At 58.0% G+C, this 21,198-nt stretch overlaps 1 protein-coding gene across 2 annotated transcripts in view; it reads left to right on the forward strand.

Annotated features, from left to right (window-relative positions):
- The first annotated feature begins 6,620 nt into the window (after positions 1–6,620).
- The window catches only part of KCNJ4 (potassium inwardly rectifying channel subfamily J member 4), a 28,475-nt gene continuing 13,897 nt past the window's right edge, over positions 6,621–21,198 (forward strand). The window contains exon 1 of one of the 2 annotated variants that reach the window (XM_010389235.2): positions 6,621–6,954. The gene's annotated coding sequence lies outside the window, so the exon portion shown is untranslated. Of the gene's footprint in view, positions 6,955–17,703; positions 17,762–21,198 lie in introns of those variants that run through there. The other variant, XM_010389236.1, reaches the window with a different exon arrangement.

Raw genomic sequence — 21,198 nt, forward strand, 5'->3', positions numbered from 1 at the left:
TTTCTAAAAAATAGGGTCTCGCTATGGGTTGCCCAGGCTGGTCTCAAACTCCTGGGCTCAAGGGAGCCTCTTGCCTCGGCCTCCCAAAGTGCTGGATTACAGGCGTGCGCCCCCGCGCCCTGTAGAGCTGTACTCTTAAGATATTCGTTGTACTGTTTGTAAGTTATACCTCAATTAAAAAGAAAAGCATAATAACCCGGGCCGCGACGCCCCCATCCCTTGCCGCTGGCGACAGGTGTCTCTCGGTGACCGAAACGCGGCTCTCAGCGCGCGGAGTCGTGCGCCGCGCGGAGGCCCTGGCGAGGTTCCTACGGCAACCGCAAGCGGCTCGCAGCGTCTCCAGAGTGACGAGGCGCGAACGAAGACCCGGAGCCCGGATTTAGGAGTCACAGAGCGAGGCTGGAGAGAGACCGCGGCTGGCCAAAGGAGAAGGGGAGCGGCTGGGCCACCCTTCGTCCTTGCGCTGGCATTCCGAGGACTTCCAGCAAACACCACTTCCCAGCCCTGACGGTGGCCACAAGCCGCTGCTTGAAAACACCCCTGGGGATTCATTCTCAGCTTTCCAGGTGGGAAGATGGAGGGCCTGGCTGCCCCCCAGTAACTTGGGGCTCATCAGGGGCAGAGCTAGGCCCTGCACCCGGTGGCCCCTTCCAAGCTCGTGCAGTGCAGCCAAGTGCAAGGCACTGGGGCTGGGTGCTGGCACCCCCTTGGGTTCTGGGTCCAGCTCTTCTAGTAACTTACTGTGTGGCCGTGGAGTTCTCTCTCCTGAGACTCAGACATGGGGACACCTCCACCAGTATCTCAGAGTAGCTGTTACCAAGTGTGTGAAATAATGCAGTGTAAAAGCGGCTCACCAACTGGAAAGTGCCTCGCGCATGCCACAGACCATCACAGTTGCCACCCAATTGCCATCTTGTCCTCTTTATCACCCCAGCCCCTGGGGCTCAGAAATCTCCGTGCCCAGAGGTTTCAAGTCTGCAGGTGAGAGAGTCCACTCCACTTTCCCCTTGGAGAAGTGGGTCCAGGGCAGCTCTCTTGAGCACCAGGCATCATCTGGTCCCCAGACTTAAAGGGGTTCACAGAGACACAACCCTCCATTCACCTGCCTGCCACCTCCATACCTTCTGCCCTGTGGTTGGATTGTAGAAGTTCCCCACTAAGTGAGGATTTCTGGAAACCCTAAGACACAGCACCCCGGATAGAGCCTACTGGGTAACACCACTAACTGCCCTTTAGGTGCCACAGGCTGGGCATGTGTTTGGACAGTTGTGTGTATCTGTGAATATGTGTGTCCATGTGCTGTGAGGGTATATGTACATTGGTGTGTGTGTGTGCCCGTGTACCTGGCATGCATGTATTGGTGTACGTGTGTATTTGGGATGGGTGTGTGAATATGTGGATATAAAAGCATGTCTTTGTGGCTCCACGGTGTGTGTATGCAGGTGGATGTGGTATAGTTGTGGCATATGTTTACCCGTGCATCTAATGCATCTTTGCTGATGTGTGTGTACCCCTCGGTGGGCATGCATGGGACTGTATTCGTGGTATGTACAGTGGATGTAGAGAACTGTGTTAACCTGTAATTGTGTATGTGTGGGAGTGTGCTGGGGGGTCTTGGGTGCCGGGAATTCTGCTCCCCTATCTCCTATCACCTGAGTGACCTTCTTCCCTAGCTGAGGACTGTGACTGAAGTCACAGGCACGTATGGGACAGCTCCTGCCCTTCCACAGACCTGTGGCTGCCCAGGTCTTGGGCCAGGGTGGGCACCAGGGGCCAGGATGGGTGGGTAAGCCTGGGGCGAGGACTCATGTGCCACCCCCTCCCTCCCTGGTCTCCTCCCCTCCCCACAGCAGGAGCAGCAGCGGGAAAGGTTGGCGGAGGGGGGCTATTTTGGGAGCGTCTCCTTAGCAACAGCTGCCACGGCCGTCTGTGGCGGTTTTTCTATAGGTGCTAAAATATTCCACCCTGGTGACTACTGAGTGCTGGGGGGTGGGCGAGGGTGGAGGTGGAGGGCAGGAGAGACCCCTACAGTCCTCTGTCCCCAGGGCACAGCCTGCTGGGATGAGTTCTGGGCCTCTGGCCCCCCAGTGTCCCTTTAATCACCTCTGGACCTCACCCCCTGGGAGCTGCTGGGACTTTAGAGCTCCGAGGCGGGCCAGCTGTGTCCTGATCTGATTTCTAATCTAAGTAGCTAGGCTACCTCAGTTTGCCTCATCTGCAGAATGGGCTGGCTGGACTTTTATTTTTATTTTTATTTTTATTTTTGAGATGGAGTCTTGCTCTGTAGCCCAGGCTGGAGTGCAGTGGCGCAATCTCAGCTCACTGCAACCTCCGCCTCCCAGGTTCAAGCCTCAGCCTCTGGAGTAGCTGGGATTACAGGTGCGAGCCACAATGCCTGGCTAATTTTTATATTTTTAGTAGAGTTGGGGTTTCACCATGTTAGCCAGGCTGGCCTCGAACTCATGACCTCAAGTGATCTGCCTGCCTCAGCCTCCCAAAGTGCTGGGATTACAGGCATGAGCCACCGCGCCCGGCCCTGGCTGAACTTTAAGACACTCTAGGCCAAAAACCTCTGGACTCTGTGACTCTAGCATTTTGAAGTAGCCTTTTCCCTCTCCTCCCCAGCTGTCCACCTGCCTGGCCCAAGTTGCCCTCCCTTCCACTCCTCTCAGCCCCCTACACAGGCTCTCAGGGCCCCTGTAGGACCCAGGAGGTGTGAGCAGGCCCCCAGAGTAAATCGGTTAGTGAGTGCTCTGCTAGCCTGGAATGACCTTTCCCCAGAAAGTGGAAGTTGAGCCTGGTTCAAATCCTGGCCCAGACAGTTGCTTACTGCCTGACTGACCCCAGACAAGCCACTTCCCCTCTCTGTGTGTCAGTTCAGAGTCCTCATCTGTGACATAAAGACAGGCATAGCCTGTACCCCACAGAGATCTTGTGAGGATCAAAGGAGAGAATGGAGAATGGAGACGGCCAGGACGTTTTGCCAAAGTGTATGGATGGACAGAGGTTTTACCAGCATTCTCCTCCAAACTTCAGAGCGAACCTCCTTCCTCCAGACCATTGTTCCTGGTCACCCCAGCCATGCCACTCATGGCAGTACTGTCTGTGCCTCAGTTTCCCCATTGGTAACAGGTGCCTGGAGAGATCTTGCAAGAATTAAAGGAGACAATCCCTGCAAAGGTCTGGATAGTGCTGAGCTAGGGGTACAAGCGCAGGGGAAGCGGGTTGTCCTCATTCCATCCAGGGGGCACATCTGTGCTGAATCATGACAAAGCCACTTGCCCTTGGGAGACCTAGTCCACACTGTCCCATTACAGACGAGGCCTCTGAGGTCCAGAGAGGACATGCATCTTGCCCAGGGTCACACAGGTTCTGACACCAAAGCCTTTCCTCAACTCCCTCACACTGCCCCCAGGCCTCAGCATGCCCATTTCCATCTCCACCTCCCACCTCACACAGGGCTAGAAGCTACTCATACATAAGGTGAACAATGTGAAGTCTTCCTTTAGTCCTTGATTATCCTCAAAACAGCTGCTCGACCACATGCGGTGGCTCACGCCTGTAGTCCTAGCACGTTGGGAGGCCAAGGCAGGTGGATCGCTTGAGCTCAAGAGTTTGAGACCATCCTGGACAACATGACAAAACCCCATCTCTACAAAAAATACAACCTGGCATGGTGGCACACGCCTGTGGTCCTAGCTACTCAGGAGGCTGAGGTGGTAGGATGGCTTAAGCCTGGGAGGTGGAAGTTGCAGTGAGCCGAGATGGTGCCACTGCCCTCCAGCCTGGGCCACAGAGCCAGACCCTATCTAAAAACAAAAACAAACAAACACACACACACACACACACAGATGTTCAAAGTGGGTATTAGATTTCTCACTTTACATATGAGGAAACAAAGGCCCAGAGAGGAGAGTTGAGCTGCCCAGGGTCACACAGGTCTGGAGAGGAAATGGCTCTTTCCTGGGGCTTCCGAACCTCTCCCTGCCTGGAGCTCCTCTGCTTGCCTCTCCCTACCTCCTCCCAGTCCAGTTTCCTTGCAGGATGAGCAGCTGCCCCAGGGTGCGGCCCAGGCCCGGCAAGGTGACCCTCCTTGCCCCAGAACCCCCATGCCATCTTCGTTTGTGCCCAGGGACTTGGCATCAGGAGACTGATTCTGTGACAGTAGATGCTTTGGATCATCCGTCTCCATTTTCCCCTCCTACCTGCCCCTTCCTCCTCTCCCTGCACCCCACACTCCCAGGACGGCTACCAGGTTAGGCCTGTGGCCAGGCAGGTCATTTGTCTCCCCGCATCCTCCCACTTTCGATCCATGGAAAAGGCTGAAAAAGACCAGGCACACATCTGTTGCCGACAGGGCACTCAGGCTGCTTGAGTCTCCCCTGCATCCACGCACTGAGCATTCATGTGATGGAACATCAGTCCTGGCTGTCTGCCTGTGAAGACACAGCAGGGTAACCAGGGAGAGGCGTGGAACAGGACGTGCATTCTGGAGGTCTGCACAGTCGGAGAGAGCCGTGAGAAACGATGGCCACATTTATTGAGCGTCTACCATGATCTGTGCATCCACCTCACTTAATCTACCCCTGGGGAATGGAGGACATTAGGGTCCTCAATTTACAAACAGATTAAATAAAAACTTGTTCAAGGTCAAGTAGCTCCTAGGTGCTTTTGAGCCTAGGTTAGCCTGACTCCTCATCCCACTAAGCAAGAACCATACTTGTGCCCAGCCCAGGGACTGGTATGTGGTGGGTGCCTAGTGCTGGCTGAATGAATGAGTGGGTGATAAAGGCCTTCTGCTGGGGTCATCAGGAGGCCTTCTCAAGGAAGTGGCACTGAGGCTGGACTTGGGGAACAGCAGGAATTCTCTGGGCAAAGAAAGTGGAAGCGCATTTTAGGCAGGAGGAACAGTGTGTGCAGGCAGAGAGGTGTGGAGGCCCGTGGCATGTTCTGGAATCTGTGGAATCAGGGTGTACCTGTGGATTTATGGGATGTGGGATGCCAGATAAGGTGGGGCCTGACTACACCACACTGAGGAGTTGGGACTGGATCCTTTTGGGTAGGGAGAGCCCACGAGGAAGGGAAACAGTTGTGGTGGTTTGTGTGTTGCTGTTCTTATGCTGACATCCTCACGGCTCAGGAGAGCCAGAGAGGATTTCAGATTTCATCAGTTCTCCACTTGGCTTTGGGGCCTCGGTCTCTCCCTCTCTGCACTGGGGCTAGTTGGTGATGGCCAGACTCCCAGGAAAGTTCTGCTGGTTGTCTAACTGCAGGTGTTCTCTCGTCCTACCACCCTGGAAGGAGGAGCACTTTCCCTCCTGTCTCCTCGGAGGGCTAGAGTGACGTGGCAGGATGGTCAGGAAGTAGCTGGTTTGACAGGTGCTGCTGGGGGTTCCGACACCCCAGACTCTGGGGCCCAGGCCTGACAGCTTGGGGTAATGGAGAACGACCGAGAACAAGAGACTAGGATTTGGCCTTGTTCTGTCATCTCTGGGTGACCTTGGCCGAGTTTCTGACCCTCTCTGGTACCCAGTCTCGCCGTCTGTAAAATGGGGCAATGGTGACTGAGTGATCGTGAGGGTCCCTCCAATAGGGCCACCTCGGACTCCCGGCGTGGGGTACTTCGGGAGAGTATGAGGACTGCCAAGGAGAGGGGCCGGACTCTGTGGGACCCCAGATGGACCAGCTCCCACCCATCCCCTTCCCGGCTCAGAGGAACCCTCTCCACCTGCCCCCTGGGGGGGGCCAAAAAACCCGGGAGCGGATCCAGGAACGGGTTCTGGGAGGAGCGCTCCTGGGGTGAGGAGGAAAACCCGGGCAGGATCCAGGGCAGGAGCGGGGCCAGCAGCCCCCAGCCCCAGCCCCTGCTCAGCGCCGCGGGCCCCGCAGGAAGGGGCTTGAGGCCGGGTTAGGCCGAGGGGCGGGCAGGGCGAGTCCCCGCGGGCCGCCGGGGCTCCCGGGCTGGGGGACGCGCGGCCTCCGCAGTGGGGCGCGGGTCACGTGTGAGGAGGGGCGAAAGTCTCGCAAAGCGGGGCGGCGTGCCGCGAGTTGGGAGTTCTCGGCGCGCCGCGGGCGGCGGGAGCTCGGGCTCCCGGGCGAGCCGGGGACGCGGCCGAGGCGGGGGCCGGGGTCCGAGACAGAGGGGGCCGCACGGAGAGTGGGAGGGGGAGAGACAGAGAAGGACAGAGGCCGCGAGGGAGACGGACAGAGACGCGCAGGGGAGAGCGGCAGCGCGGGCAGAGGGAGGCGGGAGGAGGCCAGCGGGCGACCGCGACGGAGACGGAGACCCCGCGGGCAGAGGGCGAGCGGGGCCTCAGGAGGCAGGGAGGCCGAGAGAGGGACGGGGACGCGAGGGCGGCGGAGATCCCGGCGGCGGGAGAGAGACGCAAGAGCGGTCGGGGAGGTGGCGGCAGAGCCCGGCCGGCGGGGGCGGGGAGGGCGACCCCAGGCCGGGAGGCCGAGGGGTCGCGGGGCCGGGGCCGAGCGCAGCGGGGCCGGGAGCGGAGCGCAGGGCCGGGGGCAGAGCGCGCGACCAGGAGCGGGTAACAGCGAGGGAGCGGCGCGCAGCGGGGGTCGGCGGCGGGGAGTGCGCCTGCTGCAGGGGTGGGGGGCGCGGGCGGTGGGGCGCCCCGGGCCCCCGGACCCCCGCGCTCTGGGCCGGGCCCGACGATGCTGACGCCGAGGCGGCGCCTAGGGCGCGGCGCGGGGCAGCGCTGAAAGTTGGGCGGCCCGCGGGGAGCGGCGCGGGACGGCCGGGACGCGCGGAGACCCCAAGACCCACGCGCAGACCGAGCGGCAGCCGGGGAGGGGGGCGCGGGCCGGCCGGCCGAGTTCGGAGGCAGGAGGCACCGGGACTCCCCTCTCCGCGCCCGGGACGCCGCCCGCCGGATCCCGCCGTGGGATGTAGCGCCCGCTCGCCGCCTCCCGGACTCTCGTCGGACCCTCCGCCCAGCGGTAAGCCGCGCTCGCCCACCCCGGGCGCTGTCCGTCAGTCTGTCCCGCCGCGTGCGTGTCTGTGTGTCCCGGGCCCGCCGCTCCGGCCCCGCCAGCTCCGCACCTGATCCCGAGCTGGGTCCTGGCTGCCCGGCGCCGCGCGCGCGGTCCCGTGACTCCCCGGGAGCGGGCGGGCTCTGTCCGTCTGGGAGCGTCGCGGTCTGGGTTGTGTACTGGAAAGGGGGAAAGAGGTGGGTGGAAGGGGTCTTGACCTCCTGCCCCGGCCATGACCTTTCCCTGCCTCCACCCACCTCAGTTGTCATGCCGGGGAGCTTCAAGGCAGGTGACTTGTGGCAAGGTGGGGGATGGCGCCTTTCCGCCTCCCCAGCTGCAGCCTCGTTGCAAATGGCCCTGTGATCTGAAAAACGAAATCCCACTTCTCATGTGTTGAGCGCCTGCTTTGCACCACACGACCCCAGGGCGCAGGGGCAGGGATCGGTAGAGGAGGCACTGCACATTCATAGTGATAGAAACTGCGGCTAGGGAGGGAGGCAGAGGCTGCTTTTTCCTCCTAGTGTAGGGAGCACCCCAAGGCAAGAGAGGTCTCAATGAGTCTCCCGCAGGGAGAACTTCCCCTGCAACCTGCCAAATATACCCCCACCAGTGTCAGCCTCCCTGCCCCCTACCCACACTTCTGCCCCCAGTGTCCCCGCTTCAGGATGGAGAGGATGCAGGGAGTTGAGAGGTGGCAAACTGGGTGGGGTGGAGCGGAGGGCTCGGCAGGGCAGCCTTGCCAGCTGACAGAGCAGGGCCTCAAGAGCAGTAGAATGTTCAGCAGCAGGTTTGGGGGAAGTGGGGAACTCAGGGAGGGAGGCCCAGAGAAGGGCTGGAGCTGTGTGTGTGTGTGTTCTCCCCCACATCGAGTCCCATGACCTCCATGGCTTCAGGCCTTTTGGGGGCAGTTAGCTGGACTTTAGGGGCCAAAGAGCCTCGCTGTGGCTCTGGCTTGGCCTGTGATGAGGGGAGCAAAAGGTGGAACAGGGCAGCTGGGGTAAGAGATGGGTGCAGCATGGTGGGAACAGAGACTGTTGGCCACTGAGCTGACCCATATCCCAGCTGGAGTTGGAAGGGCTGAGCCTAGAACATTCCACTCCATTCTCATTGGGAGGAGGGACTCTCTGGGGTTTTCCACACTGGGCAGTGGGTCTCATATGTCCTCCATTCAGGCTCCCAGAAATTGGCTCAGCTGGCTGGGAGAGTAGCCCTCTGGGCTGGTCACTTTCCTCCCAACTGTCAACTTCCATGTCTGTGGCATGGGGACATCACTCCCTGCCCCAGTGACCTCCAAGGCGGGCCCTGGGCTCCGTGAGCAGAGGGCTGTTCACAGGCTGGGGAAAGCGCTGGGGAGATGGGAGTAAAGACTCACTTTACCTTAAAAGACAGATGAACAGCTAGTGGGTGGAGGTGGACGTGGGGCAGTGGGAATATGGTGGAAATAGAGAGCTGACCAAGGAGGAGTGTCCAGGATTAGAGTGGGAATCTGGGGTACTATTCCTCATGGCCTTTGGGTTATCCTTGAAAAGACAGCTCTTCTCTCAGAAAATCCTCTGGAGTGACTGTGACCAGGCAGAGCTGGTTGAGTTTCTGCTGGGTGACCTTGGGTGGGTGGCTTGACCTCTCTGAGCCTCAGTTTCTTCAACTGGAGAATAGGGATGATGATACTGACTTCATCAGGGTGTTGAGCACTTTCCAGATTGTGTCAGGTCTGTGAAAGCCGCGTGCGCCAGCCTGGAGCATAGTAGGTTCGTAGACATTTGCGAAAGAGAGAATGAAGTAGCTCTGGGAGATGCTGTGAGAAGATGTCTTAGCTTAGGATAAGAAGGAAAGGGAGGAGGAACAGTGTAGGCTTGCAGGGCGGGCTGCTTCTTAATGTGGATCTGGGGGAGGCGGGGGCGAGTGCTAAGGGGGGTGTGAGGAGGAGGGGGCCCCTCTGCGGGGACCACTGAGTCACGAGGACATGTAAGCGACATGACAACCAGCAACATGGTAACCAGGAAACTAGCGGCGGTGGGAAACAGAGCTGGAGCAGTGTGGGGTGGGGGTGGCGGGTAGGCCTGGCAGCGCCGGGCTCAAGGGGTCCGGGGAGCAGCCAGGCTGGCCCCTCAGAGTGAGGAGGGGAGGCCCAAGGCCAGGCGAGCTGGGGAAGAGATGGGGGCCCTGAGAGGAGGGAGGGGAGGCACTTCGGGGCTGTAGGGCAGGGGGCTCCTCCTGCACCACCCCAGGCTCCTCTCTGCTCCTCCACATCTCCACTTTTCATGCCTCTCCCCCTAGGATGCCAAATTTGGCTCACGCAATCTGTCGTCTCTCTTCTGAGATTGGCACCGGGACGAAAGCCGAGTGCATTACATCACCACCACCGCCGCTCCCCCTGCACGAGGAGAGCAGGAGGGGAGGGCCAGAGGGCCAGGGGCAAGTGGCCAGCCCTCAACTTTCTTTCCTGTCTTCCTGCTCCCTCTTTCCACGTCAGTCCTAGATGCTGGGGGGCTTCTGGGGGCAGCCAAGCAGGGGCTAGAGGCAGGATGTGGGCTCCAGTCTTGGGGAGATCCCAGGACCAGGGCAGAAAGTCAGGTCATGTTGCCAGCCCCCTGTCTGGATGGAGCCTGGGGGCAGGGGTGCTTGGTTGAGGACCCTGGTCTGTCAGTGCCTTGCTGTGTGACCTTGGGCAGCCCCTTGCCCCATGCAGAGTCCACATAAGTATAGAGAACAGCCGGTCACTTAATATCTTGGTGATTCTCCTGAAGGAAGTTGCCCTTAAGTTCTGCGGCTCTCCTGGGCCCAGAGTAGGGAGCCCTGGATTTCAAATCACCCTCTGTGACCTTGAGCAATTGGCTTCACCGCCTCATGCCTCCATCTCCCCACCTGTAAAATGGGGATGACAGAATCCTCAAAGGCAACAGCTATGAAAACAGGAGACAGGGATAGAGATAGGGCCTCTGACCCTGAAACAGACACTCAGGGGCCCGTGGATCCAGCATGCTGGGCGGGGGGTGGATAGGGTAGAGTAGGAGGGTGCCTGGATTCAGACAGAAGGTTTGGAGCTTAAATCACTGGTCTGATGCTTTCGTTTTACTAAAATGGAAACTGAGGCCTGAGGGGAAAGTGGACCCGCCAGGGTCACAGTGATGGTTTGGGGGTAGAGGAAGCAGAGCTAGGGCCATCGTTTTACAAAAGTGGAAACTGAGGCCTGAGGGGGAAGTAGACCCACCAGGGTCACAGTGATGGTTTGGGGGTGGAGGAAGCAGGGCCAGGGCCTGAATCCAGGGCTCCTGGCTCCCAGCCTCACCTGGAAGCAGACAGACAGATGTCCCTGTGTAACACTGTGGCAAGCCCAGACAGGACCCGGGAGCTTTGAGGGCCCAGCTCTGACTTCAGCCGCCTCCTTTCTCCCTCCCTTCTCTCCAGATCCCCTCACCCCCACTGTCCTTGGGCACTAATCCCCTCCCTCTATTGGTCTCTTTGAAGAACTCCTTTCAGTCTCATTTTAAAGCCAGTTTCAGGCAGTCCCAGGCAAGGACAGGTTGGATTTGGGGTTAAGCTGGAAGCTTATGCTCCATTCTAGAAAATTCCCAGAGCTGGAGGTGGAGAAAGATGGGAAGCAGCTGTGGATGTTTTGTCAGGTAGTGAGCTCCTCAATCCCAGAGGTATTCAAGCAGAGCCAGGTGAGCACCTGCCAGGTGATTCTCGCCTTACAGGTGAGGCCGAATAACATCCCCACTTCCAAAATCCTAGGAGACTTTGGTATTTCCCAAAGAGGAGCTGGGAAGCAGTGCTCATCACTTCCCTGCTTCCCAGTGAGGAAACACATTTGCTCGCCAGGCACTGGGCTAGGAGCTTTTGCAAATTCCCATTTAATTCTCCATGGCAATGTTGATTTGATGTCCCCATGTTACAGATGGGAGAGCCACGGCTCAGAGAATCTATGTGATTTGTCCAAGGTCACACAGCAAGAAAGCAGAGGAGCCTGGGTGTGAGTTCAGACTAGTCTAATTCTCGGGGGCTGTCTCTGGGGCTTCCCTGGGGAAAGAGTGGAAAGCACTCCTCCCCTGGGCTGGGGCTTGGCAGGAGATGGTCTAGTCGCCCCCATCAGCGTGACACCCCCTCAGGGATCCTCTGGCTCCTCTGGGGGCTCCATTCTGAAGACAGATACCACCATGCATCGTAGGGGAGAACTCATTTCATAGATGGGAAGACTGAGGCTCAGAGACAAGGAATGACCTGCCTGAAGGTGCCCAGAGAGTTAGATTAGGGCCAGACTGCCTGTCTCCTGGCCCAGGGCTCTGTCCCCTATGCCAGTGAGTGAGGAGGAGCCTTTGGGCTGATGGTGGTGGCATGAGGTGTGAGGTCGGGGATGCAGAGGGCTGGCTGCAGGCTAGGGCTGCAGGAGGAAAGTTATCGGCTCAGGGCGCAGGGAGAGGGGAGCAAAAGGGAAATGGCACATGTGTTACAGAGCCTAGTGAGGTCAGTGGGACCTGGCTGGCAGGAGAGGGTCTTGGAGACAGCTTCCTTGGGCGGCTCTCTGTGTGACCTTAGGTCAGTCCTTCACCCTCTCCGAGTAATGTCCCCCATCCACGTGAACCTGGGCTGAACAATCTATTTCCACAGAGTAGCTGTGCTTGGGCTGCTGCTGAAAAGCGCTTCTCCCAATGATGGGAGGACTCTGGGTCCTGGGCAAGGGCAGGCGGGAATCCTGGGGATTGGCGTAACCTTTAAGCCTCCTCTGCGGACTCAGCCCTCCTTGGGGTGTGGGGGATCGCCAGGCACAGCCCTTCTCCTTTTCATCTTTATTTTTCTCCTGTTCCCTCTTCCCCTTGCTACGTGGGCTGATCGCTGCTCAAACTTTTAATTCAGATGGTAATTGAAATAATAATATGGGCTGAGGCCCCTCTGCTTGTGACGCTGCAGCTGGTGGAGCTCGGCTATGAATAGACCTTGAGTCACACACGCGCGCTCCTGCAGGCGCGCACACAGGCGCTCACGGGGTGGTGGGTGGGGTGCAGCATGGGGAGCAGGGGTGGGCTCACGCTCCGGCTTGCTCTGGTCTTGGCCACCCACTCCCAAAGGTCTTGACCAGTCCTGGCCCCACGGCCCAACACGGGGTCCCTGTCGTGAACCTGGAAGACTGTGGACATAGATGGTTCTCATTTACAGAAGGGGAAACTGAGGCTCAGCAAGGGGAAGTGGCTGGCTGGAAACAGGCTGGATTTGAATGGATGGGCTTTGCCTGATTCTAAGACCACACAAGCTGGGAAACTGGTGGGGAGGAGTGCTGGGCTGTAGCCCCTGCCCCTCCCTCTGCACCCTTTGCCCCACCTGCTCACAGCCCCCTCTCAGCCTGCGCGTGCATGCTCAGGCATAGACACAGACACAGGCACACGCGCATGCGCAGGCATGAGGGCTGCTCAGATGGCTGGTGCCGGTGCTTGGTGGCTGGGGTGAGAGCAGTGTTCTCAGGGTATTGCTGCAGGAGGGAGGCTGAGTGCCAGGCTCTGCACTGGGCTTCATATTCATGATTTCACTTAATTCTCCACCACCCTGGGAGAACCATCACCCCCACTTCTCAGAGGAGAATACTGAGGCTCAGAGAGAAGCAAGGATTGGTTCCAGGCCCCTGGGTAGAAACAGCCACGTATGCTTTGTCCTACTGTGCACCCAGAGCCAGCCCCTCCAGGACCCTCATTGGCCACCTGAAGGGAGGTGGGTACATGTCTGCCAGCCTGAGCCTCCCCTTTCCCTCCCTGCAACAGCTCACCCACTCCTCCCTGTGGCTGCTGGCCGGTCCCTGACCAGCCCTGCTGCCAACAGCTGGGACGTCTTTCCTCGGCAGGCAGGGGAGGGTGAGGTGCCCCAGAGAGACACTGGCAGGTCAAGAGGTCTTTAGGGGCTACCAGGGAAGGGGGTCCTTGGTGTTCCCGACCCCAGCAGGAGCTGTGAAGGGAGAAGGCAGCGTTGTCATGGTGACCTGTCAGCTGGGAGCTTTGGTCTAGGCCTGTGCCAGCCCAGTGGGAGGCCCCCAGTGGGAAGCCCCCAGCAGGGCAGAGGGGAGATGGGGCATGGGAGGTGCAGTTGGGCGGAGGAGCTCCCTGGGACTGGGATGGAGGAGAAGCCCCCACCAAGCTCCACCCAGCAGTTCCTGTCTGCCCCTGCATTGGCCTTATCTCCATTACCTCTCCTGGGAGATGGAGAAACCGAGTCCAGAGACCACCAGGGTTTGCCCAGGGTCACACAGCAATGGTGGCAGAGCCTGTCAACCCGGAGCTGCTCCTGACTCTTCTGTGTCCTGATGGCCCCCAGGGCTGCCGGCCCCTCCTCTCTCTGACACTCCCCAGAGCTATGGGGTTTGGGGGAGGGGAGCAGGGTCCGGGCCTCTTTAAGCGCCCTCTCCCAAGAAAATCCCCAGATGGGAGCAAGGGGAAGGGCAGCAGTCCCTGGTCACAGCAGTAGGAAGGGTGGCCTGAGTCAGGGGCCTGGGATCGAATCCCAGCTCAGCCCCTCACTGGCTCCGCATGACCTCAGCTAGGCCACTGTTCATCTGGGGGCCTCTCTTTGCCCCTCTGTGTATCGGGAGCCACCCATGGGGATAGTGGGGCGTGTTCAGCTTTTTCCTGTTTTGCCTGTCCTGGGAGAAGCTCATGCACCAGCGACCTAGGCTGCAGGGATGGGAGGATTTTGTTTTTTGTTTTCTGTTTGTTTGTGTGTTTGTTTGTGATGGAGTCTCACTGTGTCTCAGGCTGGAGTGCAGTGGTGTAATCTCGGCTCACTGCAACCTCCGCCTCCCAGATTCAAGTGATTCTTCCACCTCAGCCTCCTGAGTAGCTGGGACTACAGGTGTCTGCCACCACGCCCGGCTAATTTTTGTATTTTTAGTAGAGACGAGGTTTCACCATGTTGGTCAGGCTGGTCTTGAACTCCTGACCTTGTGATCTGCCTGCCTCGGCCTCCCAAAGTGCTGGGATTACAGGGGTGAGCCACTGCACCCGGCCGGGAGGGTTCTTTAGCTGGGCCATGGGGTCGGGTGCATGTGCTGTGGGGAGCTGACCCCATTTTACTGATGGGGAGATTCAGGCCTAGGTGAAAGGTGTGCCCATCTTCAAGCTGGTGGCAGAGTTAGCCCCTGGGACACCTCAGTGAAGCTTTCCCCACCCCGCTGCAGCTCCTCTTCCAGCCCGCACCCTAGACTCCCCCAGGAGCCTCCCCTCTCCACATAGGCCTGAGAAGCCCAGGACCCTCTGCCCTGTGAGTGTGAAGGTACCACTCAGCCTGGGAGACAGATGGGATGGGGTCCGCAATTAGGGGCTCCTTGAGGCCATGCAGGGGAGGTGGTGGGCACAGGCTGGAGGGGCCCTGGCTGGGGTGAAATGGAGCAGGCAGAGGGGCTTTGGGCATCCTTCAAACCTCGTGCCCATGGATACCCTTCTGCAGTTACCCTGACAAATGGGCCTCAAGTCCCTCCTCACTGTTCCTCACGGGGAGCTCCCCATCTCCGGGGAAGCCCACTCCTGTCTGGAAGGCTCTGCTAATTGATCCCTGCCTCCCTCTGTCCTTCGCCCTGCCTCTGGGGCAGAGAGACCCAGCCTGCTCTCAGCAAGACAGGAGGAGTGGCCCGCCTCCCCCTCCCCTACCCCAAGGCTCCTCCAGCCTCAGTTGTCCCAGGTAAGGCCCATGACTGGGACGCAGAAGATCTGGGTTCCTGTCCAGCTCCACCCCTGAGCAGCTGTGGAATCTGGGGCAGCTTTTTCACCTCTGAGCCTTCATCCCCTGCCCCTTAAGGGTGGGCTTTTGCCTCTGTTTCTTTCTTTCTTTCTTTCTTTTTTTTTTTTTGAGATGGGGTCTCGCTCTGTTGCCCAAGCTGGAGTGCAGTGCCGCGATCTCAGCTCACTGCAACCTCTGCCTCCTGGTTCAAGTGATTATCTTGCCTCAGCCTCCCGAGTAGCTGGGACTTCAAGTGCGCACCACCATGCCGGGCTAATTTTTGCATTTTTAGTAGAGACAGGGTTTTACCATGTTGGCCAGGCTGGTCTTGAACTCCTGACCTCATGTGATCCATCCACCTCGGCCTCCCAAAGCACTGGGATTGCAGGTATGAGCCACCGCGCCTGGCCCTTTGTGTCTGTTTCTGAGGGTGACTGGGAAGATCCTGTGAGCCTGTGAGTGAATGAATGTATCATAGCTCGCTGATATGAACTACTATGTGGCCCAACCACTCAAGGGCACTGCTGGGCCTGATTTCCAGACCCCTATCACCAGCCACTGCCGTGGGGTACCACTTCTCTGAACAGCCAAGCCTTCCCCGGCCCTCCCTCCCCCAGGCCCCCAGAACTGCTTGGGTGGGGCAGGGCTGGCTGAGTGCCAGCCCCGCCATAAGGCTGCAGAGCCTGAGCCCACTTGACCTTGGAAAGGGCCTCTCTCTGGCTGGGCTCCAAGGCTGCCCCCAAGAGACACCGGGCAGTGGCTGGGCAGCAGAGAGAGAGAACTGGGTGGGGCAGAGAGAGGATCGCTTGCCAGAGCTGTCCTGGGTCCCTGAGACAACAGGCTAGAGGACAGAGGAGAGTGACCAGCCAGTCACGGGAGGGGCTCCGCTTTACTCCTCACAGTCAAGTAGGCTGCCTGAGAAGGAGGTGAGCGCCCTGTCCTGGGAGATGTGTAAGCAACTGCTGAATGGCATCTGTTAGGGGGGCAGGCGGGGCTCTAATACAAGACCAAGGGAATAAATTGGACCCAGAACCTAAAGAATCCCTGTTATTTGGGCTGCAGAGTGGCAGTCCTGTGAGCTGGGGGATCTAACAGACTTTTCCCAGTATTCCCCCGTTACATCCAACAATTGCCCCCATGGTTGTGCGTCACAAAGCCCGGGGTCCAAGCACCTCCAGTCACAGCTTCAAGACACACGCTGGACCCGTTTCACAGCTCCTAACCCCCACTCAGGCCAGTGCTTTAAAAATTGCACACAGGTCCTGCCCCATTAGTGGGCTGGGAAATTGATTTAGTGAGTTGCACTACTTGTTTTCTGAAAATGAAATTAAAAAGAAAATTTCAAAATACTATGCATGTAGTGAGGGTAAATACTATTTTGTGACGCTCTTACTTCAGCTCTAAATATATAACCGGGTGCAGTGGCTCACGCCTGTAATCCCAGCACGTTGGGAGGCCGAGGCGGGAGGATGGCAAGAGCCCAGAAGGTTGCAATTGAGCTGTGATCGCATCACTGCATTCCAGCCTGGGCATTGGAGCAAGACTCTATATCTAAAAAATAAATATAAAGTATGTTAAAATAACAAACAGGATGTTTGCTTTTACTGCGGATTTTGGTCAAAAAGCTTGAAAGCTACTGTCCCATATAGAAATCCAGGAGGTGCCCCGATAGAGGCTCTGACGCACAGGTTCCTATTTCCCTGGATGTTTGGTTCCTAAAGATGTAAGTGCCACGACTTCCAGGATGCTGCTGTCCTGCCCTCAGAAGTAGCCGCCTGTCCCTTGCTCAGTGGACCACCCAGGTCCAGGGCCCCATGCTCCTCCAGAGTCACCACTTCTCCCCAGGGCCTAGATCCCAGGCCGGGCCAAATTCCCTGCTTTCCGCTCAGCCCAGGCCCAGCCCTGCTCTGTCCTTGTGCTCTCCTGCTTGCCCCCATCTTCCTGGGACCTTCTCTCTAGGCCTTTTCACACATACACACCCACACACACACGCATGCATGCACACATGGGTGCATGGAGCTCAGCAAAGCAGGTTTGTGACTTACCTGCTTCCCTTCAGCATACAGTAGGTGCTCAATAAATGTTCACTCAATTATTTACAGAGCGCCCTCCGAGGCAAGGCACTGTGCTGTGTTGAGACACATCTGGCACCTGGCAGGAAGGCAGAGCCTATGCCAGCTCAGGGGACGGTTAGGGTGATGAATGAATGGATGGATGGGGGTTGGCTGGAGCTGGAGATTCTCTGGCCTGAGGAGCCAGTGGGGAGGTGGTCAGAAGTAAAGAGGTGCACACAGCCCGTGGTCCCCCCATGGCAGGCATTCTGTTAGTGACAGTCCCTTGGGGCTGTGGCCCAGCACTGGGTCATGGGCAGGGGCTGACTCTTCCTCCTGCTGTCTCTGGTCCTTCTGAGGCCTCTGTCTGCCGTGCCTTCTCCCACTAGGTCCTGAACACATGTCCCTGCCACCCATCCTTGGGTGAAGCCAGGACATCCTCCCCCGAGCCCCTGACACCTGAGGGACACCTGGGAAGAGAAGCCCATGCTCCGTGGAGGGTGAGGCAGAGACTTGAGCCGTCTGACATCCTGTCCTCTCTCCCCTCTGCTCATGACCACTGTGCTCTTGTACAGTGACACAGAGGGTCTCCTGGTCACTGCTCAGAGGCCACCTCCACTGGGAAGTTCTCCCTGACTACTGTGTCAAAAATAGCTTCTCCTTGGTCACGATCTGTCACATGGCCCAGTTAGAACCTTCCCGGGAATTGTGACGGGCTGGGTTATCTTGTCAGTCGTTAGATGTTTATGAAGCAGTTACTCTGTGCCAGGCTCTGGGAGTTGGGGTGAAGTAGGGAGGCAAGGTTCCTGCTCTTAATGAGGTTGCAAATGAAACTGCTTTGGCTGCTGAGGGCTGCCAGGAAGATCTGAGAGCTGGATGGGGAGGGAGGGCCTCGGGGCCTCTTGGGACAGGCAGCCTTTGAATCAAGATCTGAATGGTAGGAAGGCCCAAGTGGTGGAGTCTTGGAGAAGAGAATTTCAACCAGAAAGAACAGCCAGTGCAAAGGCCCAGCGATATGAATAAACTTGGTGCGTTAAAGGGACGGGAAGGAAGGTCTCTTCCAGTGGTTGGGGAGTGGAGGGGGTGAGGTCAGAGAGGGCAGGACCTCCCCCGAGGCCAGGCATTCATCCCGAGTGCCCTGGGGAGACCAAGAGCTCTGATCGGGGAGTGATGTGGAGATGGACTGCGGGAGGTGGGTGGAGGCTGTGGGAGGAGGCGGCAGGCAGAGGCTGCGGGCTGCAATAGTGATGTGGCTCTTTGGGATGGATGACTGGGTGAGGGGATGCATCCGGGGCCCCGAGGTTCACCTGCTTTGGGCAAGCTCCCGAGTCCGCTGTGGGATGATGATAATAGCACCTACCTTGCAGGTGTGGACCAGTGAGTGCTTGGCCCTCAGTGAACCCTAAGTGCGTGTTAGTTATTATCCCACTGTTGCGGTTGGGCTTAGGGAAGGCTGGAGAATGACGCCCAGATGTCAGGCCTGAGCGACCTCCTGGGAGGAGTCACAGACTGAGATGGGGAAGACAGGAGACGGGAGGACGGGAGCATGGCTTGGGCTTGGCAGTACCGGGTTCGCGATGCCTCTTTACTGTCCAGCAGACACAGGGAGCAGGAGCCAAGTGAGCTTGTAGCTGCCTGGGGCGGAGGTGCAGGCCAGGTGGTATTTTAAGCCACAGGACTGGATGAGATCACAGGGAGGACTGGGGAGAAGAGAAGGGAGGTGGGCTGGCCAAGCTGGGCACTGCATGGTGTGGGGGCATGGAGAGGCCAGAGGCAGGAGAGCAAGGGGCGACCTGGAGAGGGACCCTCAGGCCTGGAGGACTCGAGAAAGACGAGGGCCAGTCCAGAGCCTCCATCAGAGCTGCTGAGAGGGAAGGGGGCGCAGAGGAGCCCTAGAGGGGGCTGAGGGGAGACTAGGAGGTGAGGAAGAGTGGAGAGTAAGTCATCCCCTTCAAGAAGGGCTGCAGGCCGGGTACGGTGGCTCACGCCTGTAATCCCAACACTGTGAGAGGCCAAGGCAGGAGGATCACTTGAGCCCAGGAGTTCAAGATCAGCCTGGGTAACAGGGAGGGCCTGTCTCTACAAAAAATTTAAAAATTAGCCAGGCACGACGACACACACCTGAAGTCCCAGCTATTCGGGAGGATCGCTTCAACCTGGGAAGTCAAGGCTACAGTGAGCCGTGATAGTGGCCACTGCACTTCAGCCTGGGTGACAAAGCAAGACCCTGCCTCAAAAAATAAAAAAAGAAAGAAAGGCTTCTGCACTTTACAGTTTACAAACCCCTGCCCACGCTGTTCGCCTTGGCAGCATGCCTGTACACTGGGTGTTGTCCCTTCCCGTTTTACGGATGTGACTCAGAAAGGTTAAGAAATTCTCCCAAAGCCACGCAGCCCATAGGTGAAGTGTTCTCAGACTTTCGGGGCCACAGTCCTTTTTGACAACCTTATGAATGCTATGACCATTCTCTGGAAAATATGCATGTGTACACATTAATTTTAAAACTCTTCATGTGCATTTCCCCACAGGTAATACATTCATACGGTTCTAAAATTCAAAAAGACACAAATGGGAATACAGTGACAGTTCTTCCTCCCACCCTGTCCCCAGCCACCTGCTTTCCCTCCCTGGAGCAGCCAATGTCACCAGCTTCCTGGGTCACCATCCACAGACAAGCAGAGACAAGCAAATATGTGTATCTATAAATTTCCTCTCTCTCCTTTTTTACACAAATGGTAGCTACTATACTCACCGCTCATCACTGTTGCCTTTTTTTGCTTAAAAATACATCTTGAAGACCTACATTGCTCCTCACAGAGCTCCCTCCTGGCTTTTTCTGTCTGTGTGCTGTGCCATTCGTGGATGGCCATTTGGGCCGCTTCCAAGCGGCGCCGCTGAAGGCAACGCTGCTCGTTCCCCACGTGTGAGTCTTGGGCTGGAGTCCCAGGAGGGCCCAGCAGGCGATACCACCCAGTGGCCTCCGCTGGATAAGCGAGGGAGTGGGGCTCGAACTCAGTCCTGACTGTTCCTCACTCCTCCCTGCTCCTGCGTCACTTCTTTAGGGGGCACCTGCTGGGCCCAGCCGAGCATCCCAGGGAAATCCTGTGTGTGTGTGTGTGTGTGTGTGTGTGTGAGTGGGGGACATTAGCCCCCATCCCCCAGGATTCTGGGAGACACCCCCCACCAGCCAGCAGCCCCGACTCCTGGAGTCTTGTTTGCTGACAGCTGAGGATGAGGCAATGGGATGGGGGAGCAGCAACCACCACCTCACCCCTACCCCCAGCCCCACCCAGACTGGAGTGCAAGAATGAGGGTCAGATGATGATCACACCTGGGCTGTGCCGAGGTCACCTCTGCTGCAACTTCCCTGACCCCCCGCCCAGCACAGCTCCCGGCCCCTCCCCAGCACCTCCCCTTCTGCCCGGCCCAGGAAGAGATTTCCCTCTTTCTGGCTGGGGAGGGAGGGAAGCCAAGTGGAGGAGGGACTTGTGGCTACCGCGCTCAGTCCTCAGGTGCTCCAGGCTGGGCAGGGCCTACCGGGCAACTCTGCTGAGAGCTCCCTCTCCTGGCTGTGAGCCAGCCTCCCTCCCCTGCTGCTCCTGCTCTCTGGCCGGTCCCCCTCATCCGCTCCTCAGCTTCTCTGCCATCTGTGGGGCTGCTGGGGCCAGGGCTGAGACCCTCTCTCCTTTTCCATGCCTTTGGCCCAGGCGGTCTTGCCCACCCTCACAACTCAACCTGTCACCAGCGTTCACCATCTCATGCACCCAGCTCTGCCCGCTCTCTCTCTGGAGACTCAGGATCTGACGTGGGGTAGACATCTGCATTTGGACGTTCAAAGCCACTGCACACTGTAAACCGTCGCTCCCAAAACCTGGCCCCGTTTCAGTCTTCCACCACTACTGGCCACTCTCGACAACCCCCTTCCGCCCCCAAACCCTGCGGACTCTTCACCCAGAATGCGTGTGTCCCAAATTCATCTCCTCTTGAGCTCCATGGCCGCCATCCTGGTAGCTCCAAGCTACCATCATGGTCTTCTCACCAGCCCAACACACTTCATCACAGCGACTGGCGCTGTACTCTGGACAGTGCAGGCTTCAAAGGCCGGCTTAGACAAAGGCCAGGGTGCCGCTGGGATTATATTGGGAATGTTTATCTTTTATTTTTATTTATTATTATTATTATTATTATTATTTGAGATAGAGTCTCATTCTGTTGCCCAGGCTGGAGTGCAGTGGCGAGATCTTGGCTCATTGCAACCTCTGCCTCCTGGGTTCAAGCACTTCTCCTGCCTTAGCTTCCTGAGTAGCTGGGATTACAGGCAGGCGCCACCATGCCTGGCTAATTTTTGCATTTTCAGTAGAGATGGTGTTTTACCATGTTGGCCAGGCTGGTCTCGAATTCCTGACCTCAGGTGATTTACCCGCATCAGCCTCTCAAGGTGCTGGGATTACAGATGTGAGCCACC

The sequence above is a fragment of the Rhinopithecus roxellana genome, chromosome 13 (genome assembly GCF_007565055.1).
Source record: "Rhinopithecus roxellana isolate Shanxi Qingling chromosome 13, ASM756505v1, whole genome shotgun sequence".
NCBI classification, from domain to species: Eukaryota; Metazoa; Chordata; class Mammalia; order Primates; family Cercopithecidae; genus Rhinopithecus; species Rhinopithecus roxellana.